At 40.3% G+C, this 26929-nt stretch overlaps 1 pseudogene; it reads right to left on the bottom strand.

Moving 5' to 3' along the window:
• Window positions 1-3309: 3309 nt before the first annotated feature.
• LOC148115484 (uncharacterized) overlaps window positions 3310-26929 on the bottom strand; it is a 52545-nt pseudogene continuing 28925 nt past the window's right edge.

The following is a 26929-nucleotide window of genomic DNA, read 5'->3' as shown; positions in this document are numbered from 1 at the left end:
AGAACTACGCCGCCTTCGGTCTGACCTAAGCATAGTACACAAAATTATCTGCTACAACTTCCTACCTGTTAATGACTACTTCAGCTTCAACCACAATAATACACAAGCACACAATAGATATAAACTTAAGGTAAACCACTCCAAACTCGATTGCAGAAAATACGGCTTCAGCAACAGAGTGGTCAATGCCTGGAATGCACTACCTGACTCTGTGGTTACTTCCCCAAACCCCCATAACTTTAAACTTAGACAGTGTACTGTTGACCTCACCCCATTCCTAAGAGGTCTGAAAGGGACGTGCATAAACTCACCAACATGCCTACCGTCCCTGTCCTACTGTCCCCATTTATTCGTATCCATATCCTGTATTCATAATCATGTTTATACTTATATCTGTTATCTTATATGTGTTTGATAAATAGATAGATAGATAGATAGATAGATAGATAGATAGATAGATAGATAGATAGTCTGGAGTCGCAGGAGGCAAGAGCTCTTCCCCAGAGAGTGAAAAGACAATGGAGTTTGGAATATCTGGTGGGCAGGAAGAGAGCAAGGTTGGACTCTCCTTAGCAATTCATAGAGTGTATTTATAGTTATTGCAGATAATTGATTTAGTCTTATAAAATGTTTGTTTGTAAGTGAATAACAGTAAAGGAACTACTCAGGAGTAATTCCACATATCATTCTTGGTTCTGACTTTTTTTGTCCATTATTCAGACAATCTTCATTAGGGAAAAGGATACTAATTTTATGTTCATTGCAGTGCCAAACAATTCCACAATTTTCAGTCCAGTTCTAGGAAAATAAAAAGGAAGATAGGTTGGATTCCTCGACTCAAAACCAGGGGTGGGCTACAAAAAGTTTAGCAAGGGGTTTTCTGCCTGGTTGCTGGGTGGGTGTAGCCAAAGTGGGCATGACCTAGTTGGCCTCCTAAACCATGGCGGCGGGGGAGGCATTTTTGCCCTCCCCAGTCTCTGGAGGCTTTCCTTGTACCTCTGGGAAGGTGAAAATGGCCAACCCAGGCTCCTGAGGCCCTTCCCAAACTTCTGGTAGGCCCGTTTTTCACCCTCCCCAAGCCTCTGTGCGCACCCTGCACTTACTTGCATCCAAAATGGGCCATGTGGGGACTTCTGGGAGGGGTGGGGCGGGTTCAGCAGGGCCAGCCAGGAGTGGAATTTGGGGATTCTCCAAACTGCACAGAATCTTTGCTAGAGGTTCTCCCAAACCCCTGTGAACCCAGAACAGCCCACCCCTGCTCAAAACCCAGAAATGCAATCTTGACCCAATCTTGAAATGTAGCTGTGCAACTGCAGTCTTTCACATGGCGATGTTTTAATGAAAAGTTCTCTTATTACATCATTGAAGACTATAGATACACAAGCCCTTTTTACTCTTCTTTCTTCAACGCTATCCTCAGTTTTACAGAATACAAAAATAACTAAAAGCCACTCTCGTCAGTAGAAGCTGATTATTGCTTTGCCCAATCAAGAAAAATGCTTCAAATGTGATAACCTAGTCTCATCGTGGCTGGAGCCGGGAAGGTCGCCATGGAATCGGGCAGGTGCAGGAACTAACGCCATCCGTGGCCTGGGTACACTGCTTGCTTGCACATGCAGGCCTTACTTTTTGAGTGTGCCCCTCACACCCCTGTCCAGCCTGCCAGAGTTTGCCATACTGTGGGAGGAATGATACCTGCTGCTGCTTGAGAGGGGAGGAATAGGAGGAGAAGAAGAATGTTGAGGCTTTGCACCAGCCAGCTGGCCAGGCATGGAATAGATCAGGCAGGGCTGGCTGGGGAGGGGGGGATCATTGGTGCTCAGGTGGCTCCTGCTGCTCCTCAAATGGAGTTTGAGGAAGAATGATGTACTAATGATGGGCATCTTATTGCAGAAGTGTAGAAATTATTGAAATGTAATCTTGAGGATGAATCTGAAAGGTTGGTTATATGAGTAATAAAAAAAGGGTATCGAGTTCTGTTTGATCATTGGGAAAATACTCTTTGCAGACACAAGGTTTACATTAAATTGTATTTTGAAAGAAAGCTTTATCAAATGATATTTCGATGGTATTTAACTTCTGATGAACTATCAAAGATGTATTAATCAGTTTGAGGACAAGCCATAGAGGCAGTTTGGCTTAGTGGTTAAGAAGAATAGCTAAAAACTCAAGACCGTGAGTTCTGGTGCTGCCTTAGCCATGGAAGTTGGCTGAGTATCTTTAGGCCAGTCACTTTCTCTCAGCCCAACCCACCTCACAGGGTTGTTGTGGAGAAAATAGGAGATGGAAGGTGTGTTGATATGTTTATCATCTTGAGTTATTTGTAAAAACAATAAAGGTAAAACATATCCCCACCAGTAATCAGAACCCAGATGAGCATAGATTAACTCCAAGATTAACATCAGACCAACCATCAAAGTAAACAATACCCCAATCAAGGAACTGCCAAATAAGCAAACAGCCCAACCAAAGAACCTCTAAAATCATTCCAGGGCAAGCCACTAGAACAGTGATGGCTAACCTTTTTGCCGTCGCATGCCAAAAGCGGGGGGAGCATGGGGGGTCATGGGTGCCTGTGCCCACATCCATAATTCAATGCGCCCCACCCTCCCACGCATGCGCACATGACCCCCCACACACACTTCCCCTGCTTTTGGCACGTAATGGCACGGTGGGCCCAGTAGGCCTGTTTTTCCTCTCTCCCCAGGCTCCAGAGGCTTTCTAGGAACCTAGTAAAAAATTAGTAAAGCATGAGGCCAGAAATCTGCAGACTGAATTGTAGCCCTGCTTAGGCATAAAGCCAGCTGGATGACCTTGGACCACTCATTCTCTCCCACTCCTAGGAAGGACGGAAGGGCAAACCAGTTCTGGAAAAAACATGTGCCAAGAAAACTTCAGGGACTTTTCAAGCAATCATTGGGAGTCAACACTGACTCAAACAAACAAGAACAACAAAAACCTAGGGTGATACACTACGTTCTAAAGAAGATTCTCATTTCAACCCTGAGCTATAAATATTCTCCATTATTGGTATCAAACATTAAAAACCTTGCTCACAAGTTATGTTTGCCCCTTTAACAGGAAACAAGAATTGAATGTGGTATGAGTGTGGGTTCTAAATATCAATTTATTAGATATGCCATGTTGAGATGCTACGATGAGAGTTAGATCTCTCATCCTTGGTTACCCCGTGCTCCTCTTAATGGCCTTTGTGGTTGCTTAATGACTGTATTGAGGAGAGAAGGGAAATGGGTAATTAAATGAAATGATCACATGGGTACTTTGCTTAATGAGTAAAGCTCATTCCAATCAGATATCAAGGATCATCTGCATGGGAAAAAGAGAAGGGAAATAACACCAGTGCAAAGTGGCTGCAAGACCTGAGAGCACATCATAACAATCACTCAGAACAGGAACCAATCACCATCACAGTAGCAGACATCCAACAGTAGATCAAGAATATGGCCAGCACTTGGCTCAGATATGGGCCACACCTACTGGCTAAGGAAACTGGAAGTCAATTCAAGACATTTCAAACAAATGGCTGTCAAATGAGGCACAAACCAAGATGATACGTTTTCCCTCCTTGTGTTCTGCATAGGCTTGAAGTCCTTCAGCCAGATAATCACAACGACTGAATCAGGGGTGGGTTCTACTTATCTTTACTACTGGTTCGCAGCGGGGCCGCACATGTGCATTTGCTTCACTCGCACACGCGCTCTTCTGCACATGCGCAGAAGCATTTTGATGATGTCAGGGCCGGTGGGCAGAGCCTCCTGCCAGTTTTACTACTGGTTCTATAGAACCGGTGTGAACTGGGGGCAATCCACCACTGGACTGAATACAGATACAAGTTTAAGAGTAGAAGTACTATCAGTCAGCTCCTCTATGTGGATGATATTAAGCTCTATGATAAGAATAACAGAATAACAGGGTTGGAAGGTACCCTAGAGATCTTCCAGTCCAACCCCCTGCTCAAGCAGTAGATTATTAACAGCCGCACAAAAAAGTGCCGCTGAGTTTTGTCCAAACCAGTCCCTTAGATTTTGAAGCCATGATGTTTTTCTTCTGTCTGGACCTCGTTTGCTTTCAATCTTTCCCTGGAGGATTACATGAAGTGTTCTGTTCCCCAGGCATCTGGCTCCACTGGGAACAGGCAGTTAAACTCTAGGAAACAGGTTTTCATGCAGATTATATTTATTTTGGGTATCCTCAAAACATAGATTTAAAATCATGGTGAGTCAAGGTGAGATTCATCCAAGTATTTCATAATCTATCCCATTTCCTAGTATAAAATGACAGTAGTTCTGTCCCCCTGTTCAGAAAGCATGCTTGTCTTCTCTGTGGTAATTCATAATGACCAGGTCTTTGTTCTGCACCCAGGCAGAGAGCCTCAATGGCCAATCAGACACACAGATGTGGTCACATGTCATGGACTACCTCTCCCACAATGCAATCTCTTAAGGAGACAGCTCTTAATTCTTAAGGTAACTAATTCCCTATAACTCACTATCTGAAACAGCACATGAAGTATGCCATATCTGATAAGATGAGCCACTCATTTTCCAAATATATTCTTCCCAGTGGGGTGCAGCCCATCCTTTTCCAAGAGCCCTTCATGCAGGTAGTGTAGATCATGGTCTAGGAATACAAAGTTCTCTTGTCAGCACCAACCCTTAAACTGGTGGTTTATTTCTATAATCCTTTGTTCTCTCATTGGATGTTGACCTTTTGTTGGAAGTATAGAAGAAAACTCCACTTTTGCTCATAATTCCTGTCATGTCATTGGTTCCTATGTGAAGGAGAAGAAAGGGGTAGTAATATGTAGGGTTGGTCATTTTTGTAAGATTCTCAATCATATCTTTGATTTTTGCTCCAAGGAAAGAACATACCTTCCTAGTTTGGATGTCCAGTCTAAAGATGACTGGTTCTGTTCCCTTGAGAATTGAATCTCCTATCACCAACTCATGCCTTTTTTCCTAGGGAAATTTGGGTTATTTTTATTCTAATTATAGAAACACTTGGTGGTGTTTGTTTTCTAGGTGAGGATGTCTCTTTTACAGGTATCTGTATGCTTTTTTCGGGGGGAGGGCTTTGAAATTAATTGCTCAGCTCCAGGGGGATTCAGCAAGGACATTATTCTTGATTGTTGTTTTCTTCTGACATGTTTCCATCTATCTGACTTTAAAAGGCTTATATATAGGATTGTTTCCTATGGTGGTTGCTTGTTCCTTATTATGTTCAGTTTGGATATGATATTCTTGACTAGGTTAGAGTTTCTCATTTTGTAGGTTTGAGTCTCAGAGTGACTAAGAGTTCAGAGTGGCTCAGAGTGAATGAGATTCATTTGACTGGAAAAGTGTGTCCAGATGGCAATCAAGAGAAGGAAGACAGTTAAGACCAATGGGATGGATACATACAGGCCAGCTATTAGTCCCTTGGTATCCCACTGTCACATGAAAACCACAATGAGGAGCTAAGGAACACAACAAATCCAAATACCACCCAGGATAAGACAGGTCATCTAGAACCAGCTTAATGGGAAGAACAAGGTCCATGCCATCAACATGAATGCATGCTCTGTCAACCATCAGACACCCTGCCAGTATAGTGAGTTGGTCAAAGAAGGAACTGGAAGCTACTGATGTGAAGACTGAGAAGCACATAACATGGATCTTGAAACTTGCTAACTAACACAGTTACTTTTTATTTTCATTTGATTTATTTTCTCTCTTTTAAAAAGATGTTCAGGTTTATTGGCTTTTAACATTCCTAAACTGATAAACAGGCTGGAGACTAGCTCCAGATAAAGAAAGGTTTGTTAGTACAAATTGGGATCTGGTTTACCTCTTTTGTGAACTCCAAACAATGTTTTTCCTTACAATTTATGCCCCCCTCTGACATCAGACCTCATTTTAATGAACAAGTAAGATATTATGGGATGCAAATATGTAATATGTTTGACTACATGTAACTGATTTTCTATGCAAAGGGAAGGTTACTTTTATCCTGTCCAATAAACTTTCCTCTCGTATTTTCTTTGTTGTGTTAACTATAAAAAGGAGCGAAACAGGGGGCTTGAGGTTCTCTCTCTCCTTTTTCATAGAGAGATCCCACAGTATCAATGTACCCTAATAAACTGCTTTTAAATTATCTTCCAACTCAGTTACTTATTGGGAAGGTAAACCAAAGCAGAACTTAAAGCTCATTACAACGTAGGACGTCCAGTTTGGCATCACTGTGGGACAGTTGTAGGGAGTGGGCTCCGCAAACCTAGGCTGAACCTTCATTGTTGGGGTGCCCTTAAAGGACTAAAGTCACCCTGAAAGGGTGAAGAAGAAAGGAGGGATGCCTTGCAGGTCATGGACAGTGGCAACTGTCCTGCTTGATTCGAGGCTTATCCTCCCATCCTACAACGAAGAGGAGAGGCAGCATTATGGCACAGGAAATACTATGGCAGAAGAAGATGGTGTAACATCAACCAACAGCTGAGATGACTAACATTGGGAAATCCTAACAGTGGCTGGAAAGGGCTGGACCAGGGGTGGTTTCTACTTACCTTTACTATCGGTTCATAATGGGGCCGTGCGCGTGCGCTCTTCTGCACAAGTGCAGAAGCTTCTGCACAAGCACAGAAGCATTTTGATGATGTCGGAGTCAGTGGGTGGAGCCTCCCATCGGTTTTACTACCAGTTCTATAGAACCGGTGTGAACCTGGGGCAACCCACCACTGGGCTGTACTGAGGCATTGATAACAGCAGCATAAAAACAGGCACTAAGCACCAGATCTATAGAAACAAGGGTCTACCACACCAGGCAGGACCTGAAGAGCAGACTAGGCAAAAGGTCTCCGAGACAGTCCAACACTGAGTGGCAGGTTGCAAGATGAGGCAACAACAGCATACATTGAGTGACACAATCAAGTAGCTTTGTATACAGGAACATTTGCACAGAATCTGAGCTAGACCAGTTATGACAAACCCATGAATAGTGCAAGATGACATGCCACAATTTTTCGTTGACAGTGCTCAACAACACAACTACTTTCAAAAGCATGCCCAGTCTAGTATAATTTTCAGAGGCTGTGGAGTTCATACAAAAATAGGCCATGCTTTTGTGGTGTTTTTGGAGGCTGCAGAATGAAGATGCTTCAAGAACAAAGGCCTCATGTGACCTGAAGCAGCCTTCGGTAAGCTGCAGTGTTCTGTCAACATAAAAAGAACACTGCCTGAAGGCAAGTGGTGCAGAGTAGAATAACAGAATAACAGAGTTGGAAGGGATCTTGGAGGTTGTCCAGTCCAACCCCTGGCTAAAGCAGGAAACCCTATGCCATTTCAGACAAATGGTTGTCCAGTCTCTTCTTAAAAACTTCCAGTGATGGACCATCAATAACTTCTGGAGGCAAGTCATTCCAATGATTATTTTTTCTAACTGTCAGGAAATTTTTCCTTATTTCTAAGTTTTTCTCTCCTTGATTAATTTCCATCAATTGCTTCTTATTCTGCCTTCAGGTGCTTTGGAGAATAGTTTGACTCCTTCTTCTTTGTGGCAGCCCCTTAAATATTGGAACACTGCTATCATGCCACCCCAGGCCCTTTTTTCATTCCCAGTTCTTGCAACTGTTTTAGCCTCCAATCCTCTGATCCTGGGAAGCCCTGGGTTGCATACACAATTGCACTGTTCCCCAAATCTTCTGCAGCTTGGGGAATAGCACGAGGCAGCATTTTTCACTGGCATTGGTGACATTTCAGGCCCAGCTTTGGCACTGCCACCAAATGCCACTTTATAGGGTGTTCTAGATCAGGGAGATAGAGAATTCACCCATAAGAAGAAAAATAAAAATACCATTGGGATGAGAAGCCAAGGTTGTGTGAGTGGGTTTGAGTCTGAGTCTGAGTCTGAGTCTGAGTCTGAGTCTGAGTCTGAGTTTGAGTTTGTGTGTGGGAGAGAAAAAAATTATGAAATAGGTCTATAGAAAGCAAATCTTCATGAGCAAAGAAAAACTCAACAATAATGTTCAATCAATCACTCTCTTCATCCTCCCTCCCTTCTTCTCTCTTCCTTCTTACTGTTGCAATTAAACTCTGACACCCCAAAGTCCCTTTTTCTCTTAGGCTTGCAGGTTGTTTTCTTCAGATCCGTCATTGCTGTATTCATTTCTTGAATGACAACAATATCTCCATCTTGTCACTTAACCATTATTAGCTTCAAAGGAAACCACAACATGCATTTCATTCATGATTTAATTAATTATTCCCTGTATTACTATTATTTTTCTCTTCCCTACTAGTATCTATCTCTTCCCACTTATTACTATAACCATGTTGCTTGTACCTTTCAATTTGTCACTGCATTATTTTATTTACCAGCTGAGCTCATCATTTCTGGACTATCAGACTTTCCGTACCTTGCCAAGAATTGTTATCAAAAGCTACGTGTTTCCGTATCCACCCACATTCCTTCACTTGCTTCACACTCTTTCCTTTGTTCTCCTGCCAGCAAGGTCTGGCTTGGACCAGCAGGAGACCTCGCTTGCCAAAATGTAACAATTAACTTTTCTTAGTTTGTGAGGTGTTTTATTTTCTTTATAACAAATAAATGAGTTTTATTAGAAACCTTTCTCGCGTTTCTTTTCAGATTATTACAACTTGGAATAAGCCACGATGCATCTCCTCTAAACCAGGGTAATTAGTCCCAGAGCCAAACATGGGATTAATAAATGCCCTGATATCTGGTAGCACAAGGACGGTTTGATTTATGGCTTTTTCCTTGTTTTGTTACTTCTGATAAGAGCGCATAGGCAATTAGTTTTTAGCTACTGAGGTACGCTAATTATATTGCTAAGATGCCGAAACAGAAGAAAAAACAAACACAAAATGTATTTTGCTGAGAAGGTGGCAGAAAGGAGGTTTCCAGATTTCCAGCCCCTTACTACAGCCACACGCCTGGAACGAGAAGAAGCTGTGGGAACAGAAATGGAGGGAGATAAGACAGAAGCTGTTTTTGAAGATGATGATTTACGACTGAGGTCAGTAACATTTTCTTCTGATCTTCCAAGCTCTGAAAAAGTCTTCCCAGAACCTTCTGAATTTGTAACGCTCGATGGAAGGCTAAAGCACACTGCCGAGCAAAATTCCTCCCACGCAGAGAGAGAAACAATTCATTATTCTCCTCGAAGCTCTAAGCTCACCCTGGATGAGCTGGCTATGAAAGCCTATCGTGACCGTATAAAACTCTATGAACAGCAGCTATCCCAGGCAAAAATGGCTATATCTATGCTTGAGCAAGATAAGGGAGATAACTTAAATTTTTCAAAAAGCGCCATATTGCCTTCTTCTCCAGAGCCAAAGACACTCCCCCTGGTGGATCTTGTGTCAGGCCAATTAAGGCAAAGAGCACTACATACGTCACATGAAAGTCTCCCTGATCAAGTTACACATGTCTTACATAACCACTCCTACTCTAAAGCATACAATGCCATGTACCTAAAGCTGCCCAAAGGTGCAGCACCATCTGCTGGCGAAAGTAATTTACTACAGGAAGCTGAAATGCCACAAGTGTTTCCACAGGCCCAAACTCAAACACCCCCTGGCGGTGTTGGTGTCTTTTTAGATGGAACACAATTAAACTTAATGAAGCAAAGGCAAATGACTGCATCTCCAGCAGGTCATGCCAATATTGCAGATCAAGCACAAATGGCAACTGGAATACAGCAGATTGCAGTGCATCAGCCACAGCAGCTACAAATGCCTGCATATGTGCCACAGCCACAAGTGCAAAGAGGGCCACCTCCTGGCCCACATCCAATGGCACAACCAAGACCATTTTTAGATCCACAACAGGCACAGCAAATACCACAGGCATTTCTGCCAGCACAGCCAGCATACCAAGTGCAGGCTCCTTACCAGGCATTTTCTGTCTCTCCACTAACTGGTGAGTCAAAACTAAAAATGTCTGAACTCCACGGTTCGAGATTGAAACTGGTGAACAAATTGGAGGCCATTTGACCAAACTGAAAGGACTGAGAACAGAATTGAGAGAAAGAGGCCATAACATTGAAGATATTCAAATGATCAGCATCATTATTAACTCTTTGAATTATGAATGGAAAGATGCTGTTACAAAAATTAACCAAGTCCCAATTGCTCAATGCACAGTGGACAATGTCTGTAGGCTTTTAATTGAAGAAGAGGCATTCATGTTGGCCACGCCACACTTGAGAGGACCACCCGCATCAAGAGCTCCAGCTAGACGCCCCTTCCGAGGAAGGACCTACGCTCCAAGGATGCCAAGGTGCAACACCTGCGATTGTGTGGGACATGCCACCCGGGATTGTCCCCAACGAGTTCCAGCTCCTGTCACATACCAGCCCAGAGGAACAGATTCCAGAGGCAGAGGCAGAGGCGGAAGACAAGGTCGTCGTGGTCCCCGGCGTGATCCACAAACTCCACTCGCCACATTGGCTTTAACCAATGATCCACAACCTCAACCAGAGTACGACAGACAACTCCTGTGGACTTTGGACAGTGGTGCAGCATTGCATGTTACCTACAGAAAGGAACTTTTCACAGAGATGCACGAGCCTGAACCAGAACTACGTGAACTTTATTCTTTTTCCAATCATCCTTGTCAGGTCAAAGGAAAAGGAACTGTTTATGTTGAAGAGCTCGATGCATTCATTCCTGATGTTTATTACATACCAACAGCAACCAGTAATTTGCTTAGTCAGTGTCACTTGTCTAGAATGTTAAAGTTCCAAGTTCACCACCTTGAAAAAGCAAGTTACATAGTTAAAGATGGAGATATTGTTGCTGAAACCATATTAATTGGTGGTGTTTATTACTTAAAGCCAAAGCCTAAACCACAAACACAGGCAAGTATGCAAACTCCAAAAAGGGAACGCACAGGCCCAGAGAGAGATGCTCCAGAGAGATATCCTGTTGCTATTCCTAAGGCTCCTAAAGCCAACAAAAAGAGAATTGGTAAACAGGTTGCTCAGAGCAAGCCTGAGGTTCCGCATAAAAATGTTAATGTTGAGAATTCACTAACTGGTAAACCTTTGCATTCCAGGTGTATCCACAAATGGCATAGAAGATTGGGGCATGCCAGTTTCCGTGTTCTTAGGAAGATGCCGGAGTTCGCAAAAGGTTTGGATCTAAAGGGGTGTAAGGTGTTTTTGGATTGTGCTGTATGCAAGAAGGCCAAATCCAAAGCAGCAGCCATTCCCAAACACGCTACACGCCTGTCAACACGCATTTTTTATTTGGTTCACATTGACATAGTTGGTCCATTCCCACCATCATTTGGTGGTAGAAAATATTTTCTAACAATTGTTGATAATTACTCTAGATATGGATATGTATATCCTATGAAAGAAAAATCAGAGACTTTTCAGATCTTTAAAGACTTTGCAACCCTTGTTTCTACCCAACACCAAGTTCGCATCGCCAGAATCCAGAGTGACCGTGGTGCCGAATTCATGTCTCAGCGTTTCCAGGACTGGATGCGTAAGAATGGAATTATTCATCAGACTTCAGCCCCTGACATACCGGCTCACAACGGAGAGGTACTGCAAACCATGATGCGTTGTCTCCTAGAAGACGCCAACCTTGATATGATATACTGGGGTGAAGCTATCAAGTATGCAAATTACATTGTCAATTGTACTTGGAGCAGTGTAACAAATCAGACTCCTTTCTTCATGTTGCATGGCTACAAGCCCGATCTTAAAAACATTCATATTTTTGGTTCATATGCTATGGTGAACATTCCCTTAGCTCAAAGAAGAAAAGGAAGTCCAGCAGCAAAGAGACTGAGATTTATGGGTATTGATGATAACTCAAAATGGAGCAGATTTATTGACTCTAAACATGCAATTGTGATTTCCCAATCTGCAAATTTTGAAGAAGATATTGACTGGTCCAGGATTCATTCCAATGATCCTGGAGTTTATTTTCCCAGAGATGATACTGCTGATGCTACGCAGATTGATGATCAAGATTCCACTGATTCTTCTCAACCCGATGTTCCGTCTTCGCAAGCTGCAGATGCTGACGCTAGCGACGAAAGTGAGGACGAGGACGAAGAAGAAGAAGATTGGACAGTTGTTCCGAGACGTTCCAAGAGGGCCACAAAAGGGATCCCTCCACAACGATATTCTTGGCAACTGACAAAAGCACCCTTGCCTTTGATTTGCAATGTCACACTTCCACCTGATAATTTCACGCAAATCAAGCAGCTCCCTGATTCAGAGCAAGACAAATGGTATAAAGCAATGCAGGTTGAAATGGACAGTCTAAAGAAACTTAAAGTATTTACACCTGCAAAACCTCCAGCAAACAAAAAGGTCATTGGCACTCGATGGGTCTACAGAATCAAAAAGAAACCAAATGGTGAGTCACTGTACAAAGCCAGACTTGTAGCTCAGGGTTTCGCTCAACGTTATCCTGAGGACTATACAAATACTTACTCACCGACAGTCAGAACTGAGAGTGTAAAAATTGCTTTAGCAACTGCAACTATCCTTGGTTTAGAAGTTTTCCAATTTGATGTTGACACGGCTTATCTACATGCAGACCTAGACGAAGAGATCTATGTGAGAAGTCCTCCAGGATTCCGACAGCAAGAAGGGGATACCTGGTTCCTAAACAAAAGTCTCTATGGTCTGAAACAATCTGGTTTAATGTGGTATTTATGTCTTACTGACAAACTAAATTCAATGGGCTTTATTAAGTCTGAAACTGATGAGTGCGTGTTCACAAAAAGATCTAACAATGCATATGAGATAGTTCTTGTTTATGTTGATGATATTGTTTATATTGGTCCAAATAAGCAAATGAGTGAAATTTTTGCCAAAGCTTTGCAGAGATACTTCACATTGAAATCATTAGGTCACATTAGCACTTATTTAGGTGTTCAGATTGAAAAAAACACAGAAGGGGTTTAGTCTTTCACAAGAAGATAAAATTGAACAAGTTTTGCATCATTGCAACATGAAAGATGCTAACACAACAAAGACACCCATGCAAACAGATTTTCACAACTTGACACAAGAAGAAAGTCCTGAGTTCGAGGATCAAACACTTTATCGTTCAGTCATTGGGTCACTGTTATACATTAGTAGTTGGACCAGACCCGACATCGCACTTAGTGTTAATCTCTTATCTCGACACGTAGGTAAGGCAAAACAGTTTCATTGGACATGTATTAAGAAAGTACTCAGATACCTAAAATACACTAAACACATGAAATTATTGTTAGAACCAACACATACTGATTATGCAGAATTATGTTGTTATGCAGATTCTGATTGGGCAAGTGATAAGAAATCACGTAAAAGTACTTCAGGTTATATGATGTTCTTAAATGGATGTCCTGTTTATTGGCAAGTACGTAAACAGAATTTTGTTTCTTGTTCATCTACTGAAGCTGAATATTCTTGTGTTTCAGATGCATGTAATTCTCTAACTTGGTTTGATGCTTTAGTCACAGATATCTGGACACACCCGATCCGACCGATCACCGTGATGGAAGACAATGAATCGGTGGTTTATATTTCTGAATCTCATTTCACAGGTTCTAGGTCCAGACACATTGACATTCGTTACCAAAACATAAAGCATTTAGTGAAAAAAGGTTTTGTCAAAATGCAATATGTATCTACACATGATCAAATTGCTGATATGCTCAACAAACCACTTCCAGCAGCTCAACACGAGTATCTGCGTGAGAAGATGTGCCTTATTTGATGATATTCGCTCAACTGGCAAAGAAGGGGAATGTCACTGCGTTATTTTATTTACCAGCTGAGCTCATCATTTCTGGACTATCAGACTTTCCGTACCTTGCCAAGAATTGTTATCAAAAGCTACGTGTTTCCGTATCCACCCACATTCCTTCACTTGCTTCACACTCTTTCCTTTGTTCTCCTGCCAGCAAGGTCCGGCTTGGACCAGCAGGAGACCTCGCTTGCCAAAATGTAACAATTAACTTTTCTTAGTTAGTGAGGTGTTTTATTTTCTTTATAACAAATAAATGAGTTTTATTAGAAACCTTTCTCGCGTTTCTTTTCAGATTATTGCAACTTGGAATAAGCCACGATGCATCTCCTCTAAACCAGGGTAATTAGTCCCAGAGCCAAACATGGGATTAATAAATGCCCTGACACAATTATATTGTTTTTATTTGTTTCCTAGTTCAATTTGATAGCTTATTAGTAACCTTGACTATCATTAAGTGTTGTATCATTTTATTCTCAATGAATGTATTTTATTCTCCTTATGTACACTGAGAGCATATACACATAAGACAAATTCCTGTGTGTCCAATCACACTTGGCCAATAAAGAATTCTCTTCTTTTCTCTTCTCTTCTGCAAAATATAATTATAAAATATGCCCTGAGGAATTTCTTTGTACCAAATTGTCCACTGTAAGGAAACACGAAACCCTTTCCACTTTTGGAATTCACTGCCTTCCTCCCAAAGGGGCAAACTGATGGAGCTGAACTTTCTGCAGCAGAGTTACAGAACTGAAACTGTTCTTAGAATGACATCCATGGACTAGAATTGGCACTAATTAATAGTTAATTGGGACTAGTTAACACAATTTAGAAGAAAGCTGAGTTAATCACACTGGAGTGATCGAGCATTGCAAAATAGTCTTCTGGGAGGATTTGGAGAACAGTCTGTCCAGAGGCTTCAATCTTAAGAAGCTTTGCATACAGGCTTCCTGGAACAATCTCACGGTTGACACTATGTTCCACATGCTTCTTATGCCAGAAACCTGGCAACAACCAGCACAAAGAGGCCTCTTGGAAACAAGGTTGCAATTTTCTTCCTTCCTCCTGGGTTTACCTAATTTGCCTTCTTCATTAACAAAAGGCAGCAAATGTAAATGCTCTTTTCCAACACTTAAAGGGGAGCATTAAACAAAATTGGCTGATTCTTCTGTCCCTTTAACGAAGAGACATTTTAGGAAAGATTGTGGATTACATGGGAGCTACCATACCAGTGGTGGGTAAGCCCCAAACAGATGTTTAACTACATTTAAGGAAAAATATTGCAGATTGGTCAGAGTATAAAGGAATAAATTAGAAATCACACATATTCTCTTGTCCACACACCTCCTGTCTTTCTTTTTCCTTTTATTTTTCAGTAATGAAATGCTGAAGGGTCAGTGCCTATTCATTCTCTACTTACACAGAAATGCCCCCTTTTGGTCAGAAGGTTATGAGGCACTTATGCTCCAGAAAGTTAAGACAGAGCAAGATTGAGTTTGTTTCTAAAGTGTTCTTCCTGTTTTGGGCTTAAATCATGTTTTACTAAATGCTGTCACGTTGTGTTGTTCACAGTGAACAGCACATAAGAAGCTGATTGTCATGTGTGCCCTGTGTTCCATAGGTTTAAAGGATTCTAAATATTACAAACCAGAATCACAGCTTCCCATAATGTCAAAATTTCCCATCAAAACATAACTTGCAGGAGGGAAATATAATTAAGCTTGTGTGTCTGTTTATGAATGTATGTCTCATATCTTGGTCTTTTTACAGACCACGAAACCAGCTCTTATTAAGAAAGAATGACAGCTAAATAGTTTACTAAAAAGATGGCCTACTCCTGCTCGTCCTCAAATTCTTACCATATTGAAATCTCCTCAAAATGAAGCCAGCCCACTTTTTTTTCATGGGGTTGTATTGTAGCATCTCAGTTCATCATGCTTCCAGTTCGGACCGGATCCCCTGATCCGGTAACAATGGAGGCGGGTGGTTCGGAGAACCAGTAGCAAAAAATCCCTCCCCCCCATGCCCCCCTGCTCCCCCCCATGCCCAGCTGAGCAATCATCACAGGCTTTTTTTTACTTTTAAAAGCATCTTTTCTACAACCTCTTTGGCCAAAAAAAAAGCTTTTAAAAGTAAAAAAAAAAAGCCTCTGATGATCACGCTGCTCAGCTGGGATCATCAAAGGCTTTTAAAAGAAAAAAACCCTTTTTTTCTTTTAAATGCCTCTGACAATCCAAGCTGAGTCACGCGATCATCAGAGGCTTTTTTCTTTTAAATGCCTCTAACAATCAGGCAACTCAGCTTGGATCGTCAGAGGCATTTAAAAGAATGCCTTTTTTTTCTTTTTTCTTTTAAATGCCTCTGATGATCCAAGCTGAGTTGCCTGATCGTCAGAGATATTTAAAAGAAAAAAGTCTCTGCCGATCAGGCAACTCAGCTGGGATCATCAGAGCCTTTTGAAAGCATTTTTTTACAATCTCTTCGCTGAAGAGCTTGCAGAAAAAATGGTTTTAAGAGTAAAAAAAAATTGGCCACGCCCACCCAGTCACATTACCCCCCCCACACACACACCAAGCCACACACACAGAACCGGTAGTAACAAATTTTAGATTTCACCACTGATACAATCCCAATTTTTCCTCAACATGAAAACATGAAATAAAACCTGAAATTTTTTTTAATTGGGTTACTGATTTTAATTTGGTATTGTGTTGTGATTTGTATTGAAGTTGTCATTTGGTAAGCCGCCTTGAGTCCCTAGGGAGAAAGGCGGCATATAAATCGCAATAAATAAATAAATAAATAAATAAATAAATAAATAAATAAATAAATAAAACCTAACAAACCGTACCCTTTCTCTCTGCAGAAACTGCCACCCAATCTATTCAAACAAACATCAGACTTATAGTTTGTAAATACCAGAAGAGAGAGCAGTAAAGAAATGGAAAAAGAAATGGAAAAAATGTATTGTTGCAGTTGAAAGTTTTTTTTAAAAAAAATTATATGTGACAGGAGAAAATGGAGTTGCAATGTGCAGGATGAGGAAGATTTTAATCTTTGTATTAGATGAATATCTATATGGAGTACTTGATTCAGAAATCTATACATGACTCATTTGATTTAGATCTCTTCAGAATAGTCCGATCTGACTCTGTCCCTAAAACCAAAATTCTATTCAGGAATTTCCAGGTCTCCCTTCCATGGCCTATCATGTACAAAAAAACCTTGAGAGTTTGTTTTAGTTGAATGACACACGGTTGGTAGGAAAACTAGAATGAATGAATAAACTGTGACACATTTCACAGAAATCAGTACAAAAACTTTGAGAAATACTACTTTATAATTTGATTTTTTTTAAAAAAATGTGCTCCAGACATTTTTATTTTTCACTAAATGTGGTCAATATTTTCAGAAATACCAGATCATTGCATAGAATCAAGGATGTCTAATTTCATAGAAATTATAAAAGGGGTTTCAAGTAGGCTTCTTTAAAAACTGGTTCTTATTAACTGATCCTAATGTAAGGATCAGTTTTTTACATACAATCTGTAGAGAAAATAGTAATAGAAAATAGGGAAGATTATTTTTTTTTGCAAATTCCATATAGATAAGATTGAAGGAACATGTGGACCAAAAAGATGGACAATTATCAAGAATGATTACTTCAAACTATCAGACATTAAAATGAGTAGGTAAATCTTTCTGAAAATTTCTTCTTTTATGTACACCGAGAGTTTATGTACCAAGACAAATTCCTTGAGTGTCCAATCACACTTGGCCAATAAAGAATTCTATTCCTAGTCCTATTCCTATTCCTATTCCTATTCCTATTCCTATTCCTATTCCTATTCCTATTCCTATTCCGTTCCGTTCCATTCCATTCCATTCCATTCCATTTCATTCCATTCCATTCCATTCCATTCCATTCCATTCCATTCTATTCTATTCTATTCTATTCTATTCTATTCTATTCTATTCCTCTGCCCAAGTAACTCATGCAGTATATATAGAAGTTGTTTAAAAGTGATGAAAGAATAGAGTGATGGTAAAATAATTATTGGTGAAGAATCTCTTTTTCTCCTCAGATTTAAGCTGTTTGGGGCATACAATTCAATGTTTGTATTTTCATAGGGAAACTATGCCTCTTGGTAATTTTGTTATTGGGGACTTGAGAGGGCTGAATAAAAAAGGGATCTTTGAGCCACAAAAGTTGCCCACTAGTGCCCAACAGAATGTACCAGGTTGAAGAGAAGGGACGGAATTCTCCTTTGCATGTTTCATCCCTTGGAAAGATACTATCAGCCAGAGCAGACACCGCTAAGCTAGATACATCAGATCAGAGGTTCCCAATCCTTGGGCGATCTCCCACTACTGGGACACGGCCTGTTTGGAACTGGGCCACATGAGTGTCTGGCCAGCACGAGCACACGTGGCATGACTTGGATGAGTGGCCAGTCGGTGTGCACACGTGCAGCTCAAGTTGAGCAAGCGGCGGGTCAGTTCCCCTCTCCCCTCCCCACTAAGACACCAAGCTGTAAAGGTTGGGGACCAATGCATCAGATGACCTGACAAAAATAATTTTCCCATGTATGTATTCAAGAACATGGGAGCTTTTCCCAAAAATTGTGAACTTGCCACATATATAAAGATGGAAGTGTTGCAAAACAAAAAGTCATTAACAATTATTCTATTCTGTCAGGGAGTATGGCACAAAGTATAAAGATGTAAGAAAAATAGACAGCTGTTAGTAATAATATGTGCCACCTACACGTAACAACCCATATTGCATTTTCCTTATTAATTAATCAAATTTGTACAGCAGCACATCTCACCAAAAGCAAGTTTTGATCCCTGCCCCTGAAAAAAATTCTGCTCATTTTACATATGAGCATGCTATTCACTACCACTTCTCCAGTCCATGTCTATTCCAACCACCCAAAGCTATATGTCCTTCCTGGGCCCAGCTGTACAGCCAGGAAGTGTTGCGATACAAACACAGTATGGTTTAAAAACTATGCAATTGTTGCTCCGTTTTTTTTGACACCAAAAATTCAGCTTTGCAAAACTAAAGATTCAGTTAGATCACAGGGTTAATGAAGAAACCAACGATGGATTTCAGAAACATAGATCTGGAAAAATGGCAAGAATATGGAATAGAAACGCAAAAATGACGATGGCAGTGTCTTTCAAAGAAAATATAATTAAAATGTTATATAGATGGCATATACCACCAGCAAGAATCGCAAAGATGTTCCAGGGACAGAAGCAGCAGCCACTGACTTGCAGACCACATGGAGCCGTTCACGTGTTCTCCGGCAAGCTGCTTTCTCCATCCTGCTCTCTTGCGTCCGGAGCTGGTGGGGAACCACGTGGCAGCCCACGTGGATCCCAGGCAGCGGAACTCAGGCTAGGGAAGGGGTGGGCAATTGTGGCTCTTTTACAACCTGTGGCCTTCAACTCCCAGAATTCCTGAGACAGCCAAACTGAAGTTGAAGTCCACAGGTTGTACAAAAGCCACAATTGCCCACCCCTGGCTAGGGTAGGCTGGCGCCGTGCGGGTGGGAGGCGGGGCGGGGCGAGGGGCGGGCGAGCCAGCAATATAACAAATGGTTCGGTGTGCTGCGGGGCCAATAAATTACAAAAAAACAACGAACCATTTGTTAAGTTCCTGGCTCGCTCGCCCCATTTATTGGCAATAAATAGTAGTGCGGAGGGGCGGGGCAAGGGGCGGGGCGAGCCAGCAATTTAACAAAGGGTTCAGCCGAACCCCCTAGAACCGGCAGAATCCCACCACTGAGTGAGGGTATGCATATATAGCGTGGAAGGGCAGGGGAAAGCTTTGAAGCCTCACCTTCAGCATCAACTGCTCTGAAGAGTCCTACTTCAGCCAAGTTCAGTGAGGAATCATGAAGCCAGGGAGCTTTCTGATGCTCACTCTGCTGCTCTTCTTCTTGTACTCCAGTAAGTTCTGCTTACTAATCCAATTTTTCCTTTTTTGAAAGATTTGAGGAGCCCTTTATCCCCAGGAAAAAAGAGACAATAATCCACAGATATCTTCAAGGCTGGTTCAGTGAGAAATAATTCTTGGTCAGAGGAATCGGCACAAGAAGCAAATAAAAATTGTAGGTTATTGATGAAGAATTGGCAATTTTACTGGCAGCTTATTCAGCTGTAAATAATTGTTGCTCAGCTGCTTAAGGATTTTCATTTCAGGGAGGGAGCAAAGGGACAAGGTGCATACAAGCCTACAAGTAAAAATTTAAAAATATAGGAGATAATATGGATCTATTTCAATAATTTTGTATGTTTTCATTCCAGATATAGCTGTCCTAAAAATCAATTCAAGGGTCAATAACAGCTGATTAAGCATTGTGAGGAAGTGAGCCCATTACATAGATTTTATTTATTGTTTTTTATTTAGTTTTAGACAAGTGAGGGATCACAAGATCACCTTCCATTTTGGAGAGTCGTGAAGCCCTGCTGTAATCACCAGTGTTCAGCATTCCCAATAGTTGGAATAAAGTGGTCCTTTCAGATTTAACACAAGCAGAATTCCTACAGAAATCAACAATGTTGAACTCCTTAATAATATCCCTGTCAAATTTATTAGTACTATACATTTGGTTTTTAACTGGATTTTTGTGTTAATGCATTATTTTTATTTAGCTAGCCAAGGATTTTAATTGTAGGGAAGGAGAAGTGCACATACAAACACAAGTAAATAAAAAATAGGAGATAACATGGAGTTGTTTCAAATGTTTTCATTCGTATGATTTTTTACAGACATTGCTGCCCAAAAAATCCATTTAAAAGTGAGTATCACATTTTAATTATTAAATGAAGTTCCTGTGTAGGACCCAGAAATGTGGATGCATAATAACCTCATGCCTCTCCCTCTTTACCACCATAACCTTTATGGCCAACATATTGTATCCTCAGATACAATAACATATTTCAGGCCAGGTCTTCTGCTTTTATCCTCTCCCTCTCCCAACCTGCTTACCCTCCTAAGTTCTTTAAGGGCACAGCATGCAATTAAAACATATGCACTATAAAACCAAAACCATAACAAACGAAACAATTTTATGTTACTGTTTTATATTACCGTTGTGGAACTTTTTCTTTCAGTGTATATTATGTATATATGTATTTAATGTTGAGAGGAACATTGCAAACCATGCAGAATTTATCTGCATAGCAATTTAAACACTGTAAATTATAATTCCTAAAAACCCCAGATCCATTTTCCAGCATTGCTGATACATGATGGCAGAAGTCAACTCTGTTGAATTACAACTTAACAATATAAGAGATAATCAGTTTCATTCAGGTTATTCAACTTATCATTGGTCTTAACAGGGTAGTCCTATGAAATGAACCATTTGCCTGGATTTCTAGGTTTTAATAAAATAAATGTGAAAACTGATCCTTCTTTACAGTAGGCTACAAAATTCCCTCAGAAAACACTGTCCCAGATAGATTATGTAATGGTGTCAATGTTAGTAATTTTAAGGAGGGTGAACTACCTGCCAGTTTCAGGAGATCACAAATAATATTGCGAATTATTTTAGTCTTTTTGCTTGGCTGGGCCCTGATGGTGGATGCACTTCCTGTGGTTCTTATTTTTAATTTTTGGTTTTGTTTTCCCATCAGTGAAAGTGGTAGAAGACTTCAACTGAGATATCTTGGGGTATGTGTGGAATTTGAAGATGCAGAAGATTAAAGAGCATTTGCCAAAGAATATCCCACAATCTTGACACCTTGTTCATTAACAACTCCATGAAAACATCTGTTCTTCCCTCTTCTTCTGCTCTATTGCTCTATTAAATGTCTTAATCTGATTTATAATAAAAAACCCAAAGCATTATCTCTCCACGAGTCTTTTAAAACCAATATTTGAGCATACTTTTTTTTTGTTTTAGTTCTTTTGAGTCAAAGTTGACTCATTGCAACTGCCTCAACTTGTTTGTGCAGTTTTCTTGGCACATATTTTTTTGGAACTAATTTGCCATTTCTTCCTTCCTATCAATGACTGTCCAAGAACAATTAACTGACTTCATGTGAAGGTGGACCTAGAACTCATGGTCTCCTGCTTTTTAGCCTGTGCTTTATCTCCACCCGCATCTTTTATAAATCACTAGAAATATGCTATGTTCCTTCCTGCTTCAAATGCTCTACTATCATCCCAGTGCCGAAAAAACCCTCCATCAAGGAACTGAATGACTTCAGACCAATTGCTCTAACATCTCTAGTTATGAAGACCTTTGAAAGACTAGTGCTTGACCACCTGAGAACAATCACAGACCCGCTGTTAGACCCCTTGCAATTTGCCTACCAAGCAAATAGATCAGGGGTGGGTTCTAAATTTTTTTACTACCAGTTCTGTGGGCATGGCTTATTTTGTGGGCGTGGTTTGATGGTCATGTGACAATTCTTTAGGATTTAGCAGAGGTACTGGTCTACCAGGCTTTTAACTGCTTGCAGAGCTGTACTGATCTACCCATTTATTTTTGGAGTGTACCGGTCTACCTATTTGTTTTTGGAGTGCACTGGTCTACCACCACACTGTCTTTTACCGCTGATCAGCTATAGGGCAGCCTTTTGAAGCGCTGCGGCAAAAGTTTAAACAGTTTTTTGCCGCTCTGCCACCACTGAGAGCATCGGAAACTGCTTTCAGCAGCTTGGCTTCAATTGCTAATCTACCACCACTGAGGTGTTTACAAGGAACAGATCGGTTCTAGCCAATCAGTTGGGAGGCTTCTTGGCTTCTCAATTTAAAGCTACAGTGTCTTGGGTTTTTTTCTCTTCTTTGTCAAGTGAGCCCTGATTTTTTCCTTCTAGCCGATCAGCTGGGGCTCGGAAGGCAGAGAACAAATCGGGGGCAGGACAAGGCAGAGGTGGTATTTACCAGTTCTCCGAACTACTCAAAATTTTCACTACTGATTCGCAAGAACCGGGGAAAACCGGTAGCAACCCACCACTGAAATAGATCAATAGATGATGCTGTTAATATGGCTCTGCACTACATCCTACAACATCTTGAATCTCCAAAGACCTATGTGAGGGTCCTCTTTGTAGACTTCAGCTTAGCATTCAATACCAGCATTCCAGATATTCTTCTAACTAAACTAAATCAGCTAGCTGTACCTGACTACACTTGTAAATGGATCATAAGCTTTCTAACAGACAGGAAGCAGCAGGTGAAGCTAGGCAAAATCACATCAAATACCTGCACAATTAGCACAGCAGCCCCCCAGGGTTGTGTGCACTCTCCACTTCTCTTCTCTCTCTATACCAATGACTGCATCTCAAAAGATCCCTCTGTTAAAATACTGAAGTTTGCAGATGATACAACAGTGGTCTCATTCAAGACAATGATGAATCTGCATACAGACAGGAGGTTGAATAACTGGCCTTGTGGTGCAACCAGAACAATCTTCAACCAAATACATTCAAAACTATAGAAATGGTGGTGGATTTTAGAAGAAAACCTCCTATACTACCACCTCTTACAATACTAGATAACAGAGTATCAACAGTAGAGTCCTTCAAGTTTCTAGGTTCTATCATATCTCAAGATTTAAAATGGACACATAGCCTGAAAAACATCATTAAAAAAGCTCAACAAAGAATATTCTTTCTGTGCTAACTCAGAAAGCTCAAACTTCCCAAAGAACTTCTGATTCAGTTCTACAGAGGAATTATTGAGTCTGTCATCAGTACCTCATAACTGTCTGGTTTGGCTCTGCAACCAAACAAGACAAACACAGTCTTTAATGGATAATTAGAACTGCAGAAAAAACAATTACTACCAACCTGCCTTCCATTGAGGATACATTGCACAAGTCAAAAAGAGGGCTATGAAAATATCTGCAGACCCCTCACATCTTGGACATAAATTGTTTCAACTTCTACCCTCAAAAAGATGTTATAGGTCACTGCACACCAAAACAACAACACACAAGGACAGTTTCTTGGAAACAAGGAATTCTATCACTTGCTTAACAACTAATTCCCACAAATAATTCATTTAACAGTGTTGTATTACTATTTTTACTATTGTTCTTCTCTTCCTTACTAGTATCTATCTCTTCCCACTTATTACTATAACCATGTTGCTTGTATCGTTCAATTATATTGTTTTTGTTTTCTAGTATGATTTGATAGCTTATTAGTAACCTTGACTATCATTAAGTGTTGTATCTTTTTATTCTTGATGAATGTATTTTATTCTCCTTATGTACACCGAGAGCATATACACATAAGACAAATTCCTTTGTGTCCAATCACACCTGGCCAATAAAGAATTCTCTTCTCTTCTCTTCTCTTCTCTTCTCTTCTCTTCTCTTCTCTTCTCTTCTCTTCCCTTCCCTTCCCTTCTCTCCACTCCACTCCACTCCACTCCACTCCACTCCACTCCACTCTACTCTACTCTACACCAAACTGGCTCACATTGGCATTTATAGTTTTATTGCATTTTGAAAGGCACAATAACTCCTTACCGGTAGATATGCAATTGGGTACATATTGCTATGCATTGATAATAATTTTGGATTATTGGCAAGAGGCAATAATTAAAGATTGATTACAGTGGTGGGCTGCAAATTTTTTAACAACCCATTCTCTGCCCTAATGACTGGCTGTGAGGGCATAGCTGTGTGAGCATGGGCAACTTGATGTCACTTATGTCAAGGGGTGCTTCACCTTGCCTGCCCTCTCATGACCATGGGGATGTTGGAATGGTCGTAAGTGTGGGAAATGGTCATAAGTCACTTTTTTCAGTGCCATTGTATCTTTGAATGGTCACTAAAAGACCGGTTTTAAGTCAAGGATTACCTGTACAAAAATACAAAAAGCTTCTTCGCTTGCAAAAAGCTTCCTAAATACCAGTCATTAGATTAGAAATGGGGGAATACACACTGAAGATCAATGAGTCACAGCTGTCATGGAAACCTAAACCATTCTGTCTGAATGTCTTCTTTTTCCTCAGCAATACCTGCAACTCAGAGTTACAAATCAGGCAGGTTGCCAGAGCACATTGAGGAATTAAGATAGTTAAAATACAAAGATAACTATCAGCAGTCAAGTTACTCTTGCTCATAAAGTGAAACCCTTTAGCAGAGAGGTCATTTCAGCTCTCCAGAAAGTGGGAAACAATGCAAGAGACTGCTGTCCCAAAGATGCTTTTTCAAGAGGCAACTGGACTTTCTGGAAATGAAGAAAGTCCAGTTGCCTCTTGAAAAAAAGCACCTTTGGGACAGCCATGATCTGGATGACTGAAGAATCCCCATAGACAAGAGACTCCTGTGCTCAGTGAACTGACAAGGAGAAGCAAGCATTAGATTCCTTTTTTTTTTAAACAAAACTTTTTCATTGTTAAAAACATTTAAAACATACAAGTTTCTCTTAATCAAGAAACAAATTTACATATACAGTGCACAACTTCACCTACTAACTAATTTCCGTTATTATATATACATATATACAAACATACAGTGACATATTTCGTTCTCTATCCCTCTGACAGTGCTGTTTTTAATTATGTTAATTTCTTCTAAATTTCATCTCTACCCATTTCCCTTCCTCTGGTTTATCCATTGGTACCATCTATTCCATGTTGTATAATATTTTGAGTCCTCCTTGTCCTGTAGCTCTAAAGTTAGTTTGTCCATTTCTGCACATGTGTATATTTTTTGTATTAGCTCTGGTCGGTTGGCAATCGATCGACTTTCCAAAGTTGTGCTAACGCTAATCTAGCCACCGTGATTATGTGAAGTATTAAATATTTTATATCATTTCTAATATTCTTTTTAATCATGCCTAATAAAAAAAATTCGGGTTCTAATTCAATTTCGTATTCTGTTATTTCTGTTATCCATGTTTTTATCTTGTTCCAATATCTCTTAATTTCTGGGCAGAGCCACCAAGCATGGTAAAATTCCCTGTGCTTTTTTGCATTTCCAACAGGTCAGATTTACATTCGGGTACATTTTCGCTAATCTTGCGGGGGCCAGATGCCATCAATACCACATCTTATAGTGATTTTCTTTGTAGGCCACCGATTTTGTCATGCTGTAGTTGTTTTCCCACGCTCTTTCCCATTCTTCTAACTGTATGCTGTGCCCAATGTTCCTCGCCCACGCTATCATCTGCCCTTTAACCAATTCTTCTGCCAAATCATATTCATGTAAGTATTTATAAATTTTCAAAATTAATGTCCCTTCTTTAGATTCTAGTAATTTGTCCAATCGATTTTGTTTTAAGTCTATTCCTCCTTCCTCCTGATCTTTCCTGTATCTTGTTTTTAATTGTGAGTAGGGCCACCAGTCTATTGCTATTCCTTGTTCTTTTAGTTCTTCCCTAGTTTTTAATTTACCCTGCATATCTAATATTTCTCTGTATCTTAATATTTTTTGTTTTGATAATAAATTGGGGTGAGTAATTGCTTCTATTGTTGATAGCCAGCCGGGGATTTTCATGTAGTGTTTGTGTTGAATTTGTTGCCATGTGTTAATTAAGGATTTCCTAATGGTGTGATTGTTGAAATGTTTATATATTTTATTTCCGGAGTTCCAAATAAAGGCATGCCATCCCTTCATTAGGTCATGTCCTTCGAGATTTAACAGTCTTTGGTTATCCAGGGTTATCCATTCTTTGATCCATAGTAAGCTTGCCACCTTATAGTATTTTTGCCATGCAGGGAAACCAAATCCGCCTCTAATTTTATCGTCTTGTAATATATTTAATTTTATTCTTGATTTTTTTCCCTTCCCACACAAATTTTGTAGTTATTTTAACTCCAGATTATCAAAGAATTTCTTATCCAATTTTATTGGGATTGTTTGGAATAAATAAAGGAGCCTTGGGAGTATATTTGATTTTATCGCTGCTATCCTCCCCAACAAAGACAGCCTTCCCCCATTTATCTAAATCCTCTTTTATTTTCTGTACTAAAGGTTCATAATTATCCTGTTTTATTGTTGCTGTTCTAGCCATCAGATTTATCCCTAGGTATTTCACTTTTTTAACTGCCTGTAATCCTGAATCTTTTACTAATTTCTCTACTTGTTTTGTTGTCATATTTTTTGTTATCATATTTGTCTTTTCTTTATTAATTTTTAGGCCTGCTACTTTTCCAAATTTTTCAATTT

This window comes from Pantherophis guttatus, chromosome 2 (genome assembly GCF_059756535.1).
Source record: "Pantherophis guttatus breed Tessera chromosome 2, ASM5975653v1, whole genome shotgun sequence".
Lineage (NCBI taxonomy): Eukaryota > Metazoa > Chordata > Lepidosauria > Squamata > Colubridae > Pantherophis > Pantherophis guttatus.
Note: the sequence above shows the minus strand (reverse complement) of the source record. Positions and strands in the feature narration are given on the sequence as shown.